Source organism: Oryctolagus cuniculus, unplaced genomic scaffold, assembly GCF_964237555.1.
Source record: "Oryctolagus cuniculus unplaced genomic scaffold, mOryCun1.1 SCAFFOLD_54, whole genome shotgun sequence".
NCBI classification, from domain to species: Eukaryota; Metazoa; Chordata; class Mammalia; order Lagomorpha; family Leporidae; genus Oryctolagus; species Oryctolagus cuniculus.
In genome coordinates, this window is record NW_027208332.1 from 746,799 (window position 1) to 761,215 (window position 14,417).

General features: G+C 37.9%; 1 long non-coding RNA gene across 1 annotated transcript in view; it reads left to right on the forward strand.

The window, feature by feature from the left end:
* The first annotated feature begins 2,173 nt into the window (after positions 1-2,173).
* The window catches only part of LOC138848220 (uncharacterized), a 99,033-nt gene continuing 86,789 nt past the window's right edge, over positions 2,174-14,417 (forward strand). Inside the window, exon 1 of the long non-coding RNA XR_011386039.1 lies at positions 2,174-2,316. This is a non-coding gene — a long non-coding RNA (uncharacterized lncRNA). The remainder of the gene's footprint in view (positions 2,317-14,417) is intronic.

Sequence of the window (14,417 nt, forward strand, 5' to 3'; positions counted from 1 at the left end):
CCTCCACTGCACTCCCAGCAGAGAGCTGGCCTGGAAGAGGGGCAACCAGGACAGAATCCAGCGCCCTGACAGGGACTAGAACCCTGTGTGCTGGCGCTGCTAAGCAGAGGATTACCCTAGAGAGCCACGGTGCCGGCCACATCTTATATATATTATGAACAATGAGGATTTCAAAATTTTTGTGGAGAATGAAACTAAAAGGTAAGTTTATTTTGGTGCTAGAAAACTGGAAATTTATGTATAGAATAATTTTTCCAAAATTAATGGAATGTATATTTTTGTAAAAGGCGAAAGATTTATACGATCTGAAGAGAAACCAGAGTATGGAATGTATATTTTTGAAAAACTATACATTTATTTCAAGATTTTGCACTGATCAATTTCTGTTCACAATTGATCATAATGATAGGACTAAGAATCAAAGGGATCACATAAACAAGAATAGTGTCTGCAAATACTAGCTGATAGGATAAAAAAGGGAGAGTGATCCAACATGGGAAGTGAGATACACAGCAAACCCATAGAATGGCAGATGTCCTAAACAGCACTCTGGCCTCAGAATCAGCCCTAAAGGCATGCGGATCTGGCTGAAAAGCCCATGAGAGTATTTCAGGCATGGAAAGCCAAGACACTCTGGCAAAAGATCTCTGTGAGTGAGATCTCAGTGGAAAGAACAGGTCTTCAAAGAAGGAGGTACCTTTCTCTGAAGGGAGGAGAGAACCTCCACTTTGACTATGACCTTGTCTTAACAAGATAAGAATCGGAGAACTCAAGGGGCCTCCATAGCCTTGGAAACTCATGACTGGAGCATAGGGAGATTACTGATGCCATAGACAGGAGTGTCAATTGGTAAAGTCAACAACAGGAGTCACTGTGCACTTACTCCTCATGTAGGATCTCTGTCCTTAATGTGCTGTGCATTGAGATTTAATGCTATAACGAGTACTCAAATAATATATTTCACTTTGTGTTTCTATGGGGGTGCAAACTGTTGAAATCTTTACTTAATGCATACTAAACTGATCCTCTGTAAAAAAAAAAAAAAGAAAAGAAAAGAAAAGAAACTATCAACTCCCAACTTGACTCTTGACTCTCACTGGGATTAAACATGACTATAGGTCTGATCTGATTTCATCATCATTAAAAAAAATCATCTATTATTTTTCACTTTATGTTTCTGTGTGGGAGCAAACTGTTGAAATCCTTACTTAATGTATACTAAGCTGATCTTCTGTATATTAAGATAATCGAAAATGAATCTTGATGTGAATGGAAGGGGAGAGGGAGTGGGAAAGGGGAGGGTTGTGGGTGGGAGGGACGGTATGGGGGGGAAGCCATAGTAATCCATTATTCGTACTTTGGAAACGTATATTCATTAAATAAAAGTTAAAAAAAAAATGGAAAAAAAAAAGTCACCATAATTAAAGAGTTTTTATAGAAAAAAAAAAAAAAGAAAAGTAGTGGAGGAAAAAGAGAAAAAAAAACAATAACAAAGTAAAGATAAATTTCTAAGCAATATATGGTCAATATATTGGAGATATTTATATAGATTGTCCATAAAATCTAAAAACAAATACAACTGCTGTATGAATGTATCAGACTGCTGGAAAGATTAATATATAAAATCCAGTAGATCACCAAGTACCAGCAAGAAACAAATAGAAAATATGAAAGATCAACAGGCAGAATAGAAAACAAATACTAACAGAAGAAAAGGGGAAAAAAAGGATTAAATGTGATATCTTTAAGCATTTTTAAATCAATATTTAAAAAAGCAACACAAACGACCAAACAGAAAAACGAGCAAAAATACGAGGCAAAAGAGAGGCCCATAAGCCAACAGACAAAATTCTAGCTCACCTGAAGCAGGTTACCGCAAGCTCCAGAAAGAATCCGCCAGGGAGGACAGGAAGACACAGGGCGACACCAGCAGAGGGCAGCAGGGAGGTGAGAGGCTCTCCTGCAGCACGGAGGAGGGGCCAGGAGGAGCAGTTTCCCTCCTGACCCAGGCCTCCACTCCTACTGTTTCCATCCACACAACCTGAGCTTGGGGCATCCCAGCTATGGAGGACGCTGATTGGCTGCGTCGTTTGTGATGTGTCATGCAAACTGTCCAATCAGGGAGATGACATCCAGGAGTCTTGATGCCATAGTCGTCTGTTTTACAGTTCTGCGCGTGCGCCAGCTCCTAGGAGATGGCGCCGCTGCTGCGAGGCGCCCAAGCCAATCGGAATCCGCCGCTTTCCACCTTCACTCACGGTGTGGGGCTGGAGGGCCGCGACGCTGGACATCTAGGAAGCTGACCGCCACGACTCGGTGAGTGTGTGGGCCCGGGTGTCCAGAGAGGGGAAAGCGGAGGCACTGGAGCTGCTGAAGGGCCAGGAAGACGTGGGCCTCCCAGAGGTCATCTCTGGGATCTGTGGGCACCATATTGCCGCAGGTACAGCACTTTCCTTGGTCCCCTCTGACCCTGGGTTGGGGGAGACTGGCGCCGGAGACCCCTGACACCCTGGGCCTTCCCTGCTCGCAGCGACTTCGCATCCCTGGAGCCATCCCTGGGCAGCTGTGTAGCGGCAGCCCCGCATCTCCCCAGGTGTGCAGTGGGGACTGAGCTGTCACTAGGGAGACTGTGGGTTCTGTGTATGGGGTTCATGCTGGCCTGGAGCTGTCCTAATGCGGCCCTCAGTTCCTCCTTCCTTCCCTGTGAGGACTTGATTCCCCCCAGTTTTCTAAATATGTGTGCAGCAGGGTCTTGTCCAGGATGCTGACCTCTTTGCTTAGCTGTTCCTAGAGGGGTCTCTGTTTTCCGTTTCCAGTAACGTAGTAACATAGATTAGGTAAGATAAAAAGAGAAGTGTTGTTTGACTCTGGGTTTTCATCCAGGTTTTAGAGAGTCAGGAGGGCCTGTAATTTGACACTTGGCTATAATCTTAGCACTTACAGGCTCCCTTGACAGGCTGTTGTCTGTATTAACACTTTCAAAATAGAAATTTTGGCTACTTAAATTTATGAGTGTTTGAAAAATTTTGTTCCAAGAAAGCCTTTCCAATCCTGAAGATATGTCTAGTTTACTGTTATTTTGAATTTATATTTTCATATAGGAGCCTATTTCTTTTTGCTTGTTTAAATTTTTTCAAGATTGTTGGAGTATAATTGACAGAATGTGTGTATATTCAAGATATGAAACCTGATGTTTTATATGTGAGGGGATTTTCAAAAGTTATGGAAAATTCAAATTATCTTTTAATCCCATTTTTTATAAACTTTTGTAATCATCTTGTACATATACAAGAATCATGAAATGCTTAGGAAAAGGTAACATATCCATCACCTTACATTGTTACATTTTTAAAGAATACATAAGACATTAACAAGTTGTGAGTATGCAATAGAGTATTCTTTTAAATACTGTGTTGAATATTTTAAATACTGTGTTTAAGATCTTGAATTAATTTATCTCTTCACTGCAAATGTTTTCTGATTTCCTTTGCTCTGATCCCCTGACAACCACCATTCTTTTCTGTGATTGCGATTTTCTTAGATTCCATATACAGTTGAAATTGTATGGCAATTATCTTTTAAGGCCTTATTCCCAATATCACTTGAGCTATTCCTATTTTTGGATCCATGTTTTGACAAAATGGTAGAATTTCCTTTTTAAGGTTGCATATGATTCCTCTGTGTGTGTGTGTGTGTGTGTGTGGTGTGTGTGTGTGTGTTTCTGTGTATGTCACATTTTCTTCATTCATCTGTTGACAATGTGGTTATTTCCATATCTTGTATTTGTAGATAATGAATGTAGTGATACAGGTATTTCTTGGAGATACTTATTTCCTTTGGAAACACATGCTGTTGTAGGTTTTTCATATGTTGTATAATTAATTTGTTTAAAGTCCTACACAGTGTTTTTGTATTGGATATACCAAGTTTTATTCCCACCAATGATTTATATATTCCCCTTTTTCCACATCTGGTCTAATTTATCTTTTTATTTTTGCATAATAGTCATTTTAACATATGTGAGTTAATAACCATTGTAATTAGCATTGTAGTCTTGAATAACAGTGTTGAGCCCCTTTTCAGTTACCTGTTAGCTACTTGTTTATGTTCAGTGGAAAAACTAATCAATCCTTTGTGCATTTTTTATTGCAATGTGTGTTTTTGAGTTCTCTGTGTTCATTGTATTGCTTTCTTAGTCAGACTGAGGTTTTCCATTATTTTCTTCCATTCTTTGGGTTAACTTTTTCAGTTTTACCTTTAGTATGCAGAATGCTTTTTTGTTACTTTTTTGTGGTCTTAACTTTTGCTTTTGTCACATGTGCTTTTAGTGTCACATCTAAACACTCATTGAGATTAATGTCAATGAATTTGCTCCCATTTTTAAGGAGTTTTGAATTCTCAGGTCTTGTATGTAAGCCTACCCTTTAAGTTGAAATTCTTTACTGGTGTAATATAAAATATATAAAATATGTTATATTTATATATTATATATATATATGTTATATTTCAATTTTTGTCATGTGGATGTCCAATTTGCCTCTGTTTCAAATGTCATCACAAAATAATGAGTAGCCACTTGGCAACTGTGGTGTCACTTGCTGGAACAGCACCCCAGAAGATGTGCCTCTAATTGCACAGGAACCAGGCAAAAAGTGTCAGAGTCCAGTTTTCCCCTAATCCACTAATCCCCCAAACCAATCCTACTATGCTCTGCTGCTCTTCCCTGTCTGCAGTAAAAGACTTCAGAAGTGAGCATGCAGGGAGAGACACACATGAAGTCTAAGGGATCACTCAGTAGTCTACCACTGGTTCATTGTGTTGCCAGTACCTAGCTGCCCTCCAGCTACCACCTAACATCCACCTGTGACACTACATGGATCCCTTTCTTCTGAAAGTTATACAAGAGGAAGATGCATCATGAGGCCTCACATTTGCAATTGAACTGGCCTTGTCAGGGTTATTGTAATATCAAAGGTCCACAGCAATGGGAAATTTTAGTACCATGTTGTAGATTTTTCTCCATCCCTTGTGTATGCCCTTTCTTGTCTTCTCTCCTTCCCCTTTAAGAGGGCATGAATAATAATGGAAACATTGGAGACTGATATAAGAGCTTTAATATTGGCCTTATTACCAGTTAGCCCTGTGACTTATCTAAATTACTTAAACTTTAAAGTTTCTAAGATCATTTGTCACAACCTGTAAGATGCCGTGATAAAATGATTTAATAAGTTTGCTGTGATAATACTCTGGTAAGTGGTTCTGTGTCTTGGGGTCCACATGCCTTCATCAGGATCAATAGACTGTCCTTATTTTGCCACCTGACAGTAATGTTAGCTCTTGGTGGTCTTCTTCTGAGTTCTCTCCTAGGTATCATCTCCATATCACCCATGACTCTCTTCTTCTGAGTGGATACTATGCCTAAAGACTGAAAAGTCTCCTCTTTATCTGAAACTGGACTTTTTCTGAAGGGGAACTGCAACCTCAGATCTTTTTGTGAGTTCAAATTAAGCTTCTCTCATGGCTACAGCATAGCTCAGCTTCTCATTTGCTGATATGCTTTCCTCTCCAGCAAGTCTTTTCCAATAAGTCTGCTGAAAATTCCTGTGTCAAAATCTTTCTCGTCCAAGGGAAGAAGGTTAAATAATCTCAAACTCTTACTAGCTGCTAAATAAATTTTTGTTGTTATTTATTTATATTTAATTATTTGAAATTCAAAGTTGAGAGAGAGAGGGTAACAGGAAGAAAGACTGATTTTCCATCTGTGAGTTACTCTTCAAATGTCTGTAATGGCCAGGGCTGGGTCAGGCAGAAGCCAGGAGCTTCTTTTGGGTCTCCCACATGAGTGCAGGGACCAATAACTTGGTTCATCTTCTGCTGCTTTCCTAGGAGTATTAGAAGGGAGCTAGATCAGAAGTAGAGTAGCTAGGACTCAAATCAGTGTCCATATGGGATGCCTGCCCTGCAGATGGCAGAGTAACCTGCTGTGCCACAGCACTGGCCACTCTTGTAACTCTTTAGAGAGTAAAATAACTTATTTTAAGAGATTAAGAGATTTTCTAGGATATTCATCACACATTCACACACACACACACACACACACACACAGAGAATTATAATTCATAGTTGCATCATGAGTAGAGGGAATAAAACTATCCCAAATTCTAAATAAGAAAAAATGGTTGTTTGACATTTAGACATTATTTTATTAAAGTGTGTTCTAATTAGGTTGCTCCAGTCAAAACTGAAGCTTGTTATTTAATGATGGCTTCTCTTGTATATTGTAATTTTTGTCTCTATGTGTTTCATTGTTTGTGCCAAGCTGCTGGAGGTGCTGGCACTATATTCCTTGAAGGTTAGAAGTTCATTAAGATATTATTAACCTTCAGAAAGTAAATTACTTTTACATCTAAGTTAATAGTTAGACATTTCTTCCCTATAATAAAACCCAGTTTCTTATATACATGATGAATTGCTTTTTTTGACTCTCATTGATACTTTCATAATGCATTAAATAAAATTTTGTCAGATGCTTACTATTTGTGTGAAAATAGTGTCTGTAACAGTCCTTCTGTATGACAAAGTGTGTTTCTAAATATTTGTTTCTCAAGGGCAGCCTAAAGTTTCATGGGGGCAATTGGAAAAGATAAGTCAATACACAGTTAGCCAAAAGCTACTGTACTCAGTCCAAACTTTGAGTTTAGTTTTGATATATTTGATAGGGATCTCAAAAAAATTCCATACACTGAGTGGCTTAAAAAAAGGCAGAGAGACAGAAAAATCTAAGAAAAAATAACCACAGAAATTAATGTCTTAGAGTTGTAGAGCCTTGACCGTCTGAGATGGAGGTATCAGCAGGGCAAGTTCCTCTGAAGGCTGGGGTGGTGAACTGGATCTTTATCTCCCTGGCAGCCTTGGTCTTGCCTTCACTTTCATATGGCTTTCTCCCTATATGTGTGTCTGCATCCAGACTTTTACTTTTTACAAAGAGGCCAGTCATTCTGGTTCATAATACTCTCCTGATGGCCTTGTTTTGTCGTGATTACTTCTGCAAAGTATTTATTTCAAATAAGGCCACATTCTGAGGTCCTGTTGTTGAGACTTCAAATTATGAAACTTTGGGAGAACACAATTTAAGCTGTAACAGTAAGATTACGTCCTCTCCACCTGTAAAGATGACTTTTTCCCACAAATAACACTTTAAGGAACAGAATGTCATTAACTTACGATGCACTCTCAGATGAGAAATCTCATTTTTTTAAAAATGGACTTCAATGGCAAACCTCACACAAAGCACATTCCAATATGATTCTGTGTATGTGGTTATGGTGAATTATATTTTGGAATTAAATGCTGTCTATGTGATGAGTTTGCAAGTTCTTAGGGACATTGGCAACCAATCGATTTTTTTAAGATTATTTATTTTAGAGGCAGAGCTACAGACACAGAGAGAGAGAGACAGGGAGAGAGCTCTCCCATTACCTGGCTAACTTTCCAAATCTTGGCAATGGCAGGGGCTAAGTCAAATCAAATCCAGTAGCCAGGACCTTCTTCCAAACATTTTAGTCTGTATGTTTTATTGGTAGAACTAAGGCCATTTACACTCAGGATTATTATCAGTAATTATCAACTTCTGGCATTTTCCTGTAAATATTCCTAGTTTGTTTTGGTTTTTCATTATAGGTTTACCATATTTTCTGCCTTCACATTCTTTGATGATGCTGCCTCTCTTTCTGTTTTTATATGTAGCGCATCTTAAGTATGATTTGTAAAGCTGGATGAGTGCTGACACATTCTTTCAATTTCTGCCATTTTGAAAGGCCTTTATTTAACCTTCATTTGATATGGGTTGCCCTTATTAATTATTTTAACATTAATATCTCGAGGGTCACTGTCATCTGTTCAGATAAGAATTCTGAATATCAGCTCGAATATCAACATTGTAAGCTTTAGCATTTATTGTGTGGGAGAAATACACAGGAAAGTGAGGGCCTTATTTAAGGAAGAGAGGAGTTTAGAAGTGTGAACTGAGTCCATACCAGTCGTAGAAAGGCCAGGAGCCATGTGTGAGAAAGCCACAAGTCAGAGCTTGCAGTTAGGAGTAGCCACAGGTACCTTCAGCATATGATCACAAAAGCAAAGGTGAGAAATGGGTAGAAAGCTGTGTGCCCAGATGTATGGGACAACAAGGGAGGGCCCAGCATGTTCCATACCTTTTATTTGTTTCCAGATGGAGAATGGTTATGTAGTGGGTGCATACAGATAAAATCAGATGAAGGTATGAGGTCACATGAGGCCAGAGGACATGATTTTTCAGCTCATGAATCCAACTAATTTAATCCTATCTACCTGCCCATATCATTCCCCCCTCAGAGATTCCAGACCTTAATTTTAAGAAATGTTGAGGACATAGAGTCATCATATCTCCTATAGCTACTTCCTGCTCATCAGGAGCATGGGCCCTGTCTGTCCTAGGTCTGGAATCTCTTCCTATCTCAGCTAACAAATTTGTTTTATAATCTGGAGTAGTCTCAGTCACCACCAATGGCTGTGTCTCCTGCATGGTCTTCATTACTCTCAGAAGTTGTTGAGTTCTTAAACACACAAGTTTATCAATCAGCATAAGCAATTGGAGTGCTACTTAAGATAGAAAGAACATATAGATTCTCAGATAGTGGATGGCAATAGGCTACCTTTATGCAGATTATAAAACCTTTTAGTCTAAGCATAGATTATTATAATAGAAGAAATATTAAGGATTTTTCTTGTTAATAAAAGCTACCAGAGAGACTAAAAAAAAGAAACAGGTACACAATATGTCCCCTAAGGTGCAGCAGTCTTGATGTGATGAAATCAGAAACTTTACTTACCTTTTGTTTTTAGAAAAGGTCACAGGAATAAGCAGACATGTCTTTTGAGTTTACCTGCAAAGACTCAAGAGGTAGAAGTTTAATCCTAATTTCACTGAGCTAGGCATGTTCAGTAACACCTGGCAGGAACCCTTCATTTAGGCAACTAATCTGAAGGGGATCCTTTTATAAACAAGGTGAATGGCTTACTTGGGGATTCCTAATGCTGTAGCTTCTGTTAAAAAGTTCTTTAATTCTTTGGAACACCTTTTGTGGCTCCCATATACAGCACAGGGTGTCTGTGTCAGGATCTTTCAAAGCTTCATACAATGGTTTGGCAAATAACTGAAAACTTGGAATAAACATTCCACAGAATCCTGCCATTCCCAGAAACGTTCATAGCTGCCTTTTAGTCTGCAGTGACCCTACACATAGAATAACTTATCTACCTCCTATTTAGGAACCTGATCTTCTGGGAAATTTCATATTATTACTTTCCCCGATTCTGGGTTTAATAAGATGCAGAAGAAATTATCCCTTAGAAATCCATGTGCACCTTGTGTGTAATACTTATTTTCCATTCACTTTATAAGACTCATCATATACATTGTTTTGTAGTCTTATATAGAAAAACTATCATTTTCAAGTCTGCATTCTGTAAACTGAAGTCTCATTGTGTACACAGAATATAGTGAAGTACTTTGAATTAGAATTTATGATCAGTCCTATGAATTGGAACTCTGAGTTATGCTACATTCTTTTTTGTTTCCAGGCAATGTAATTCTTTAGATTTCACTTTATTGTTTGGCTATGGTCTACAGGTGGCTGTGGCTTTAATGTCAGGTTCAAACTCATTACCCAGTGTGAAAATATTGAAAAGACTTTGTATTTATGGAGCAATTAGGCCCTAACTCTGATGTTATGAAAGCTGCGCTGGAAAATTCTGGCTACTTCTACGATAGGAGGACACATAAATACTTCCAGCAGGTAGAAAATGAGCTGTCACAAGACAGAATGAGCTAGTACCTTAATCTCAGATTTTACAACATCTAGAATTGAGATACAACTTTCTGTTTGATTGCCCTCTCTAGGGTAGTCTTCATCCTGAAGGGCCTAAGATATTATCTATAAAATATTTTGAAATGTCTACAAGGAGATAATGCATGCTAATTTTTATGAATCTGTGAAGAACATCACAATTTCTCTTGATGTATTCTTAGGAAATTCACATTTTCAAGTATCAAGTATGTCTATCTTAAATTCAGCTTCACTTACAAATTGATTTCCTTTTTTTTTGCTTTTTATGATTTTTCTATATAGATTTTGGAATCATGCTGTCAATATACACACATTAAATCCTATGTAGTTTCAATTGAAGTTGTTTTGGATCTGTACATTAGTTAACTTTGGGCAAAGATTGGCATTTTAGCAATATTGAATTTTCTCATACATAAATTGGTATCTGCAACTTATTGCACTTTCTTTGATATATTTGCCAGTGTTTTAAGCACATATAAAGGATTTTTTTGCTACTGGTAATTGCACTGGTTTGGTTTTAAAATCAATTAATTTATAGCAATAAAATATAATTGCCTTTGAATATTAATCTTGTAACTGGATATATTTTTTTTTTTGTAACTGGATATATTTTTAAAATAAATTTATTTGATTTATTTATAAGGCAGAGTCATAGAGAAAGGACACAGAGAGAAATATCTTCCATCTGCTGTTTCAGTCCCCATTTGGCCTCACCATCAGGCCAGGCTGAAGCCAGGAGCCTGGAACTCCTTGTGGATCTCCTACACAGGTGATAGGAGCACAAATACTTAGGCCAACCTCTATTGCTTTCTCAGGCACATAGCAGGGAGCTGGATCAAAAATAGATCATCTGGGACTCCAATCAGTGCTCCAGTGTCAGTGTTTTAGACAGTGGCTTAATGCACTGCAGGCTGAGGCCATTTTAATGCATTCACTTTCTGCTATGTCAACTTTTTGTATATTCTTAGGGTTTTCTATAAAAACAATTTGTGAGTGCCCATTACTTACTCAAATATTTCTTCTTCCCCTTCTCCTCTTTCTGCATTTCAAATTATATGTATTTTTAGCATTTAATTTTGTATCTAGTTTCTGCTATGCTGTTTTTGTTCATTTTTTCTCACAAACTACTTTTTGTTATTCAGGTTATATAACTTCAAGCTAACTTAATAGCTTCAGGTTCACTGGCACTTTGCATTGCAGTGTCAAATCTACTGATTATTTTGTGAAAGGCATTTTTCATCTACCTTTTCTGCTTAATTCTTTGCATGTGTCTGTGAAATGACCCAGTAGATTATGCATATTATTCATGTTTTGTAAAACAGATTTTCAGCTGATCAATTAAATTATTTTAAATGTTATGTCTCATGTTGTTTCCTAGTCTGTCCCTGTCCTTGGTTGGTGTCTTGACTGTTTTCGTTTAGATTTTTTTTGCATCTTCTATAATTTAATGTAGAAAAGTGAATCAATAGAGAGATTGAGATAAAGCATGCTGTTACTAGACTTGGTATCCTTGCCCTATGTTAAACCTTCATTTTTGAAGGCTGAATTGATCTTCTCCAAAGTAAAGTTAGTTTTTTAATTTAATTTTTCTGTGGTTACCTTCAAAACCTATAACTTAAATTCTTACATCATTACATTGTGGTAAAAGATGTGAACTGTTTTCTAGAGAAGCTTTTCTCTGATGTTAATTCAACCCTAGATTTAAGTCTTCTCTTTTGAATTCTGCCTTAAAATGCCCCCCCCCATTCACTTTCTTCTACTGGGAAGATGTTGGTGTGGTGATGTTTATTGTTTGATTTCTGTTTACCTGGTGGTTTGGTTTAGGGGATAAAATTATTCACTGCTGCTATGAGTAATTTTGTCTTAGGCTGACACTGTGCCTGAGGCCTTCTCAGTGATCCCTACTCTGTATCTGAGTAAGGCTCAGAAGCTGGTCCCTGCCTGTTCCCCCCAATTGTAATTTTTTTTCTATGCTGTTTTCCAAGAAACCATTGGATTTTTCCCTTCTGTTCAAAACTTTAGGTTCTGTTTTACTTCCCCAAGTGTTTTCAGATTCTATTTTGTATAATAAATAGGGAACAGGGTTGAGGCCATACTTCATAGTATCCACAGTTGCCATAGTCCTTTACTTCAAGGATGGGGATTCTTTTCAGGATTCTCACCTCATCCCTAATGCTATTTGTGAGTACCAGAAGAAGCTAATGAAGATAATCTTTTTATTTGTTTTACTTATTTTAAATGCAGAGTTACAGAGAAACAGAGATAGAGATCTATCTTCTACCCACTGGCTCACTCCACAAATGGCCACAAAGGCCAGGGCTGGGCTAGGCTAAACTCACAACCCAGGAGCTTTATCATGGACTCCCAAGTGGGTACAGGGCCCAAGGACTTTAGCCAACTTTCACTGTATTTCCAGAAGCATTAGTAAGGAGCTGGATCAGAAGTGGAGCAGCTTGGTTTTGAACCAGTGCCCATGTTGGATTCTGGTATCACAGGTGATGGCTTTACCCACTATATCACAATGCTGGCCCAAATAATACAATCTTGGAAGAATTACTTCTGCTTGTTTCTGTGATGCATTTATGACTTTATAGTATCTTACTTGCTAACACTGTTCTTTGTAATTTATTAAGTTTTGTAGTTGAATTATCTACACCATGCAAGGAAAGACTCACCTCTCATCTCTACCTAGAGGGGACTATCTTTCAGTGGACTCAGGATTGGTTTGTTTCTCTGCTACTTCAGCCTATAGTAGAGTTAAAAGAAGTTACTATTAGCTTGATTTAACTATCTCACAATTATTGCATACATCAAAACTTCACAGTGTGCTTCAATAATATATACAATTTTACTTGTCATTTACAACTTAATTAATGGTTGATGTAAAAGTTGATAATCTGACTTATACAAAACTTATACAAAAGCCTGGACTGTTTATAGAGTTTACCTCTCACATTCTCTATTGTATTTTAATAAGGCTTGTGATGCATTGATCAGGTCATGTTCATTTGATTTAATTTGAGAAAATGACAGAAATTTAGTTGAATGATATGTTCTTTACAATAACCAGAAATGAAGACCTGGGTCTCCTCATGAGAAACAGGAGAATAACCAGCTTAGCTGACTGCTGAAGCAAAAGGAATATGGAATGGGTCTGGAAAGAAGGTAGTTACAAATACTATTGTTAACTGAGCAGTTAAAGCAATAACAGTGGGAATTATTACAACTTTCTTCATTATTTTGTAATGAATATGTTTATGTGTATATTTGTGTGTGCATCAAGTATTGTCTTGTCATCTTCTTACAAGTTTGCCTCATACTATTTAGTAACTCTAAATCCTAGAATTCTTAGGCACACGATATCAAGGAAAAGAGAGACTGTTACCCAAGGACCAGACATCCTCTTCTAGGGAAAAGGTTTTTGCATTTGTTCTAAGAAAGAAAGTTATATCATTTTATGTGAAAGTAGGATACTGTTATTTTCTTATTTGGAGCTTATATTTGTTTTAAGGAGATATTTGTGAATTCACTATTGATACAGGGTCTACTGTAATTTCTACCTCCAGCTATCAACTTAGCTAGGCATTGTATTGAGTAGTTTGGCCAAACACTGCTGCCGATGTAAAGGTATAGATATTTTGTGGATGTGATAAACATCTATCATGAACTAAGTAAAGGAGATAATACTTGCTGATGTAAATTCCTCTGGAGAATACAGACTGATACAACAAGCAAATACAAACAAAAATATAAAAATAAATAAATTTCAATGAGTAATATGCATATCTCCATGCTCCCTGAGAAATAAAATGTGTATAATTAGAAAAGTTATGGACCCTACCCTTAAGGATGCACTTGGTATTAAAATGATGGAATTTGTAAACTCTGTATCATCTACCTGCATTCTCTAATGGTGCATTCTAGAACATTGGTAAACTAGACTAGTGCTTTCCAAACCATCTGTGTTGAAGGACCAAGTGCTTCCCCTGCCCTTTGTGTATCCAGGCTAACTGGGAGAGAGAGAGAGAGAGAAAAGGTGACTGGTATGGACACGGGCTTCTCTCTCTCTGCTCACCTCTCAAAGGCGACCAAGACAAAGAGCAGAAGCCATCTTGGACATACGTCATAAGCAGAGTGACCTCAGGGCTGCACCGGCCCTGAGCCTAGCAGAAAAACCTGACTCTGGGTGGGGCGAATTAACAGATTAGGACCTAGCAAATTTGTGGTGCTACTGAACTGAGACTGTGAAAAAAGAGACGGTGGGGGAGAGAACTCATGGAATTAATGTGAGTACTCTCCAGAGACGCTACAATTCTGTAACTTTGGCAACCCAGTGGGAGACTGAAGGAGAATTTGAGCCCACTCTGAGGGCCGAACAGATTCCCTGTGTGGTCCTTGGGAAAGAGCTTCCGATCTCTGGCTCCTGTGGGTATATCATTTGCCTGCTAACTGCCTCCAACTTCGTTCAGCTGTGCAGAATAACTTCCCTTTTGAATCAAAAAAAAAGAGAAAGAGAGAGAGAGAGAGAGGTTT